This window comes from Oncorhynchus masou, chromosome 12 (assembly GCF_036934945.1).
Source record: "Oncorhynchus masou masou isolate Uvic2021 chromosome 12, UVic_Omas_1.1, whole genome shotgun sequence".
Taxonomy (NCBI): domain Eukaryota; kingdom Metazoa; phylum Chordata; class Actinopteri; order Salmoniformes; family Salmonidae; genus Oncorhynchus; species Oncorhynchus masou.
The window spans coordinates 63576163-63584752 of record NC_088223.1 but is presented as its reverse complement, the minus strand read 5'-3'; the positions used below and the strand labels follow the sequence as shown (position 1 = coordinate 63584752).

Genomic DNA, 8590 nt, shown 5'->3' with positions numbered 1-8590 from the left:
AGGAGGTACAGTGTGGGAGGCAGACTCGAGGTCAGGGCAGGCAGAATGGGTACAGAGTCCAGAAAACAAGGCAAGGGTCAAAACCGGGAGGACTAGTAAAACAGAATAGAAAAGGCGGGAGCACAGGAAAAACACGCTGGTTGACTTGGAACATACAAGACGAACTGACACAGAGAGACAGGAAACACAGGGATAACAAGTGACACCTGAAGGGGGTGGAGACAATAAGCATTACGGTTGAAACTGATCAGGGTGTGACAGTCTAATACATCCACAGTGCCATGTCAACAGATTTGTTACGTTATATTAACTAATTATAATATTTTATTGAATTTATTCAACAACATTCCAACCTACAAATTCATTATCTAGTCCAATTGTGGCATGCTTCCAATTTTTTTAATCTGTTTGCATTCGTTTCAATGGGGGACTTTTATGTTGAATTCTCTTTTCCAGCAGTAATAAGCGTGCAGATTAAATGTAGATGCCTTTAAATCCATAATAAGCAAATAATCCTGTGCTAAAAATCGTGGTGACGTCCTGTTAGATCAGATGTAACGGCTATTTAAAGTGCCACCACCAGGTGTCAGTTATGTATGATTGAGTTATAACATGGCTGTATATAGACGTGTCAGGCCAAAAATATGACCATTCTCAGAACACTAGTCAGGTGTAATAAGACTGGAATGGAGGTTTCACCATCTGTGTATGGGAGGAGCGTTTATAAATGGCCACCTGATTATAGACTGTCTGTGATATGATTCCTCAACCCATCATCGGCCACAAAAACATGTCTATCTCCTCCCCACTGATATTCAGAAACTCATGACTGGTCTCAGAACACAAATTATAATTTCTGGATTAATTAATATTTTACTTGAGTAGCATGCAGACGACTGAGGAGAAATTGACAATAATGAAGCCTAGCAATTTACTGTCTTTGTACAATATAATTTGTGTAATATTTCCATGAGTAATTACAATCAATATGATTTCCTTTTGCAAGTGATAATGAATGAGGCATTAATTAATGTTCAAAAGACCATATGCCATAGCCTCTACATTCCCAACTCTCTGAGAGACTGACTGTTACCCACCACAGTGCATTGTAGATGGGACTCCAAAAAATAATCATACTCAAAATAGCACTTCAAGCAGCGGAAGCAGAACACTTTATGGCAGTGTGGACAGACGATATTGGGGCATCCCTTTCCAGTGTGAGTGAGGAGGGCCTTACAGCCAGGACAGGCCCTGAAGAAGGGGCATCCCTTGGCTGAACTGCAGGGATCAGCTATGACCTCTGGGGAGAGGAGGGCAGCCCTGAGGGCACAGCCTGGCAGAGGGCAGGAGGAATGGCTCCCATGGCCCTCCAGGGTTTCTCCTGACTGAGGCCACTCCCTCCCACAGGCCCAGCAGAACTGGTAGACACGGTGCAGAGCCTCGGAGCAGCGTTGACACACAGCACGATGGCCTTTGACCTTTCTGGCCCCAGCCTGGTGGCAACAAGGGCACTTCAGTGGGGATGGAGGAATGGACTGGTGAGGAGTGGGGAGGGGAGAGGTATACAATGTCATAAACCATTATCTGTGAGATTCCCTGTTATATACAGTGCATCTGGAAAGTATTCAGACCCCTTGACTTTTTCCACATTTTGTTACGTTACAGCCTTATTCTAAAATGGATTAAATAAAATAATGTCCTCAGCAATCTACACACAATACAAAACAGAAACAGTTTTTTAGACATTTTGCAAATGTATACATTTGTCAACACAGTTGACAGTGCATGTCAGAGCAAACACCAGGCCATGAGATCGAAGGAATTGTTCGTAGGAATCCGAGACAGGATTGTGTCGAGGCACAGATCTGGGGAAGGGTACCAAAACATTTCTGCAGCATTGAAGGTCCCCAAGAACAGGGCGGCAGGTAGCTTAGTGGTGAGAGCTTTGGGCTAGAAACCGAAAGGTTGCTATATCGAATCCCTGAGCTGACAAGGTAAAATTCTGTCGTTCTGCTGCTGAATAAGGCAGTTTAACCTGCTGTCATTGTAAATAAGAATTTGTTCTTAACTGACTTGCCTAGTTAAATAATTGTTTTCTTAAAAAAACACATTGGCCTCTATCATTCTTAAATGGAAATATGGAACCAAATCAAATCAAATCAAAATCAAATCAAATGTATTTATATAGCCCTTCGTACATCAGCTGATATCTCAAAGTGCTGTACAGAAACCCAGCCTAAAACCCCAAACAACAAGCAATGCCGGTGTAGAAGCACGGTGGCTAGGAAAAACTCCCTAGAAAGGCAAAAACGTAAGAAGAAACCTAGAGAGGAACCAGGCTATGTGGCTACCACTCAAGACTCTTCCTAGAGCTGGCCGCCCGGCCAAACTGAGCAATCGGGGTAGAAGGGCCTTGGTCAGGGAGGTGACCAAGAACCCGATGGTCACTCTGACAGAGCTCTAGAGTTCCTCTTTGGAGATGGGAGAACTTTCCAGAAGCAGGAAACTTCCATCTCTGTAGCATTCCACCAATCAGGCTTTTATGGTAGAGTGGCCAGACAGAGGCCACTCCTCAGTAAAAGGCACATGACAGGCTGCTTGGAGGGCAATTGCCAAAAGGTACCTAAAGACTCTCAGACTATGAGAAACAAGATTCTCTGGTCTGATGAAACTAAGATTGAACTCCTTGGCCTGAATGCCAAGCATCACGTCTGGAAGAAACCTGGCACCATCCCTATGGTGAAGCATGGTGGTGGCAGCATCATGCTGTGGGGATGTTTTTCACCAGCAGGGACTGGGAGACTAGTCAGGATTGAGGTAAAGATGAACAGAGCAAAATACAGAGAGCTCCTTGATGAAAACCTTCTCCAGAGCACTCAGGACCTCAGACTGAGCGAAGATTCACCTTCCAACAGGATGACCTTAAGCACACAGCCAAGACAACGCAGGAGTGTCTTTGGGACAAGTCTTTGAATGTCCTTGAGTGGCCCAGCCAGAAACCAGACTTGAACCCGATTGAACATCTCTGGAGAGTCCTGACAATAGCTGTGCAGCAACGCTCTCCATCCAACCTGACAGAGCTTGAGAGGATCTGCAGAGCAGAATGAGAGAAACTCCCCAAATATAGGTGTATCAAGCTTGTAGCGTCATAACCAGGACGACTCAAGGCTGTAATCATTGCCAAAGGTGCTTTAACAAAGTGAGTAAAGGGTCTGAATACTTATGTACATGTGATATTTCAGTTTTTGATTTTTAATAAATTAGCAAACATTTCTAAAAACCTGTTTTTGCTTTGTCATTATGGGGTATTGTGTGTAGATTGATGAGTAAAAAAAACGATTTCATCAATTTTAGAATAAGGCTATAACGTAACAAAATGTGGAAAAGGTCAAGGGGTCTGAATACTTTCCGAATGCACTGTACCTCGTAATAACTTAATGCTGTTGTATAGCTCTTGCACTGGACAGCCCAACTTGCTTGGTACCAAAAATAGTGACAGTACAAGACGGTGACTTTATACTCTGTCTCTGTGGAAGTGTGCAGCTTACCTGTGCAAGCAGCAGTGAGACACTCATTATCAACTGTCCTCTGAGTGGCTTGGGAAATAGAACATTACAGTAAAGAGGGTCAGTGAAAATCAGGAAGGTCTATTGTAAGTAAAGGGCGCTTCTACTCTTTAAAACGTCCAGGAACGTGCCTTTTCATTGGTTGCTATATCATCCACTTTTAAAGTAATTCCTTGTGAAGATTCATACTGTTATCCTAATAAAAACATACGTATCTTACAAATCAAGGAACTGGTTCAAAGATCGATTATGAACTACTTGATTTACTTAAAAAATTGGATCTATCAATATGCAAGCATACCAATGACATACAATCATTTTTCATTACCTTTTAATCATAAGTCCCAACCGGAAAAAAACGTCAGCTCCTCTTCCTTTCTCTGCCTAAATCCACTGTGACAGAACAATATGTTATTTTGTTTTTCATCTCACAAAACAAGGGGAAATCCAGGACTTAAACCGAAAGTTGCTTGATGTGGCGATTCAATTTTCACTTTCACTTAGAACAGGGAGGGGCAACTGGCGGCCCGGGGCAATTTCACTACAACAAAAAATGTCCATGTATTATTATTATACATTTTTGTAGGAACTCAGTCGGGGTCTCAGCTTACTGTTGAGAGTTAGAATAATAGAATACACAAGGTGCATTAGAACTCATTCAATTAGCCCATGTCAGATATTTTATATTGGATTGGTAAATTAGTCTAGCAGCCAGCTATCTAAACTAGTAGTAAGCATGGTCGAATTACCAAGGGGGGTGGTGCCCAATGATTCTCACTTATTATATTAAAAACTGCAAACATTTGCCTCCATCCTATGGCAAAATGTGTAGAATTGCAGGAAATTAGCTGTGAAACTGCACATTTATCTCTACACCCCATGGAAAAATAAGTACAATTCCATGGCATAACATTGCTAAATCTTCTCTCCGCCCAATGGCAAAATGTTCAGAATTATAGCAAACTTGCTTTAAAATGGCAGAATGTTATCTACACCCCTGTCACGACTTCCGCCGAAGTCGGCCCTTCTCCTTGTTCGGGTGGTGTTCGGCGGTCGATGTCACCGGCTTTCTAGTCACCATCGATCCATGTTTCAGTTTCGTTTTGTTTTGTCTGTATTACACACACACCTGGTTTCTACTACATATCACGTTCCTTATTTAACCCTCTGAACATGAGTTGTAAAAGTGACATTTGCTCTTTCCATGGATTTTTAAACGCGTAGTTGCCTCTTCCTCTATGGAGACATATATATATTCACGCTTGTTCAAAGGTTGGGGGTCAGTTAGAAATGTCCTTCTTACTGAAAGAAAAGCACATTTTTTGTCCATTAAATTAACATCAAATTGATCAGAAATACAGTGTAGACATTGTTAATGTTGTAAATGACTATTGTAGCTGGACATGGCTGATTTTTAATGGAATATCTACGTAGGCGTACAGAGGCCCATTATCAGCAACCATCACTCCTGTTTTCCAATGGCACTTCGTGTTAGCTAATCCAAGTTTTTCCTTTTAAAAGGCTAATTGATCATTAGAAAACTCTTTTGCATTTATGTTGGCACAGCTGAAAACTGTTGATTAAAGAAGCAATAAAACCAGCCTCCTTTAGACTAGTTGAGTATCTGGAGCATCAGCATTTGTGGGTTCGATTACAGGCTCAAAATGGCCAGAAACAAATAACTTTTGTTATTTGTTTCTGGTCATTTTGAGCCTGTAATCAAACCCCAAAATGCTGATGCTCCATATACTCAACTAGTCTAAAGAAGGACAGTTTTATTGCTTATTTAACCAGAACAACAGTTTTCAGCTGTGCTAACATAGTTGCAAAAAGCTTTTCTAATGATTAATTAGCCTTTTAAAATGATAAACTTTGATTAGCTAAGACATTGTGCCATTGCAACACAGGAGTGATGGTTGCTGATAATGGGCCTCTGTACGCCTATGTAGATATTCCATTAAAAATCAGCTGTATCCTTTAATAGTCATTTACAACATTAATAATGTCTACACTGTATTTCTGATCAATGTTATGTAATTTTAATGGACAGAAAATGTGATTTTCCTTAAAAACAATGACATATCTATGTGACCCCACACTTTTGAACTGTAGTGTATTTTTTGTACAGTGCATCACATACAGATGTAGGATCTTAATTCGACCAGTTTCGTCGCAGGAGTAAAATAATCCTGCAGCAGGAAGATCTGATTACTGTCCAAAAATAATTTCTAACGGGAAATCAGTTTTCATAGACTACAGTAGGTTATAATTTAGGTGTAGCCTATGGCTGTATTTTGAATACACTTGTATGTTGTAGTGGAGATCAATATATATATATATATTGTGTGTTATCAGTGGTGGAAAAAGTAATCAATTGTCACACTTGAGTAAAAGTAACGCTACCTGATATAAAACAGAAGTAAAAGTCACCCAGTAAAATACTACTTGAGTAAAAGTAAAAACAATATCTGGTTTTAAATGTACTCTGGTTTTCAATGTAGTTCAGTACAGTGGTGGAAAAAGTCAAAAGTAAAAGTAAATGCTATACACGAAATTCCTTTATATTAAGCAAACCAAACGGCCATTTTTAAAAAAAAAATTCAAATTGTATTTATGGACATCAGTGGCACACTACAACACTCAGACATCATTTACAAACGCAATATTTGTGTTTACTGAGTCTGCCAGATAAGAGGCAGTATGGATGACAACACGTTATACTGATAGGTGAGTGAATTAGACCATATTACTGTCCTTTCTGAACATTCAACATGTAACTTGTAGGCCTACTTTTGGGTGCTAGGGAAAATGCAGTGGAGTGTAGTGGAGTAAAAGTAAAGGCTGCCAAAAATATAAATAGTAAAGTGAATTACAGACACCCTCAAAAAACGAAGTAGTACTTCAACATATTTTTTACTTAAGTTACTTCACAGTTTAAGTTATTAAGCTATATAAAATGATGGTTGTCGATGTGTATTGCTGCATTTCAAATACATTTTTGTACATTTGAATGTCGCAGTAGTAGGACCTACAATAGTAGGATCTTTATTATGTCTGATGCTCTTGCGTTCGATCGAGAGAGAGAGAGAGAGAGAGAGAGAGAGAGAGAGAGAGAGAGAGAGAGAGAGAGAGCGAGAGAGAGAGAGAGAGAGAGAGAGAGAGAGAGAGAGAGAGAGAGAGAGAGAGAGAGAGAGAGAGAGAGAGAGAGAGAGAGAGAGAGAGAGCGAGAGAGAGCGAGAGAGAGCGAGAGAGAGAGAGAGAGAGAGAGAGAGAGAGAGAGAGAGAGAGAGAGCGAGAGAGAGAGAGAGAGAGAGAGAGAGAGAGAGCGAGAGAGAGCGAGAGAGAGAGAGAGAGAGAGAGAAAGAGAGCGAGAGAGAGAGAGAGAGAGAGCGAGAGAGAGAGAGAGAGAGAGAGAGAGAGCGAGAGAGAGCGAGAGAGCGAGAGAGAGAGAGAGAGAGAGAGAGAGAGAGAGAGAGAGAGAGAGAGAGAGAGAGAGAGAGAGAGAGAGAGAGAGAGAGAGAGAGAGAGCGAGAGAGAGAGAGAGAGAGAGAGAGAGAGAGAGCGAGAGAGAGAGAGAGAGAGAGAGAGAGAGAGAGAGAGAGAGAGAGAGAGAGAGAGAGAGCGAGAGAGAGAGAGAGAGAGAGAGAGAGAGAGAGAGCGAGAGAGAGAGAGAGAGAGAGAGCGAGAGAGAGAGAGAGAGAGAGAGCGAGAGAGAGAGAGAGAGCGAGAGAGAGAGAGCGAGAGAGAGCGAGAGAGAGAGAGAGCGAGAGAGAGAGAGAGCGAGAGAGAGAGAGAGAGAGAGAGAGAGAGAGAGAGAGAGAGAGAGAGAGAGCGAGAGAGGTCTGCAGGTTTTCACTGGATTTATGTAAATCTCGAGGCTCATTTGAATTTCCTTAAGCTCAGAAAAAATCATAGTGACAACAGAGTGATCAAATTAAGATAACAACTGTGACAATATCTGACACCTCAACTACTGGCACCTAAAAAGCTTGTTGAGATGCCAGTAGGATCCCCATCAGTCTCTGTTGGCTGCTTCTAGACTGAGGTGGCAGTAAAGCCAATTCTGCTGGCTCCCTCTAGTGTTATATAGTCAGATATATATATACATATATATGGTCAGATGTTTCAATTTTATTTGGTGAATATTAAAACATACAATCTACCTGCAGTGAAGCCGCTCAACATTTACATTACATTCAGTCATCTAACTTGACTCCAATTCAGAGCGACTCTCCCTCCATAACTGTTTTTTATTTTTATATTGACTTTATTTTTTACTTTTATCTTTGACCGTCATAATGATCTAACTATGATTCTTATATTAATAGGCCTACATAGCATTGTGCTGTACTGTATTCATTTGACTGAACAGAGCTTCCATTCTTCATTCCATTATTTCCATACATTTATACACACTCCATACTGCAACAACACTTGGAATGTTATGTAAAAGCCCTATCCAAACCATAGGATTGACATCTGATTGTTTGAGGGACAGGGACTGGCAGTACAATCAGATTCTATCAAATTTTCTCGCTCAACATGAACTGCTCCATAACATGCACCTATAGGCTCCAGTAGTAGCATTGCCAAAACTTGAAGAATAGCCTTTCCCTATTCATTCTTCTTCATTAACCTTTACCCGAGTGCAAACGTTCTTTTTTTCAAATATAGTGCTTAACAAATTTTTCATGTCAACCTTTTGCAGGGGGCAGAGGGTATCCATGTTTAAAGAATATGAAACATCTCAATGATATTAGTAGGCCTACAAGTGTATTACCTTATCATAAACCAAAGATTATGGAGGTTATTATAAAACTATGGAGATTGCATGGAGGGGAAGCACACAGTTGTAAACCCTAAAGCTATCACAGGGATGAATGTACGTTACTGAGCAGCAGACGTCACACTCTCAATTATGATAATGAACACTTACTCACGCACATTTTTAGCTTATCTATGAGCATAACATAAACATGTTGTTTTTAAACATCACCACACACAATGAGTTAATCTGTCAGTAT

General features: G+C 40.8%; 1 long non-coding RNA gene across 1 annotated transcript; it reads right to left on the bottom strand.

Moving 5' to 3' along the window:
• Positions 1–306: 306 nt before the first annotated feature.
• Positions 307–4054, bottom strand: LOC135550640 (uncharacterized). The gene is made up of 3 exons (XR_010457124.1): positions 3895–4054; positions 3549–3596; positions 307–1535 (listed from the first exon to the last, which is right to left on the bottom strand). It is a non-coding gene; the product is annotated as an uncharacterized LOC135550640 (long non-coding RNA).
• Between the last annotated feature and the right edge of the window lie 4536 nt (positions 4055–8590).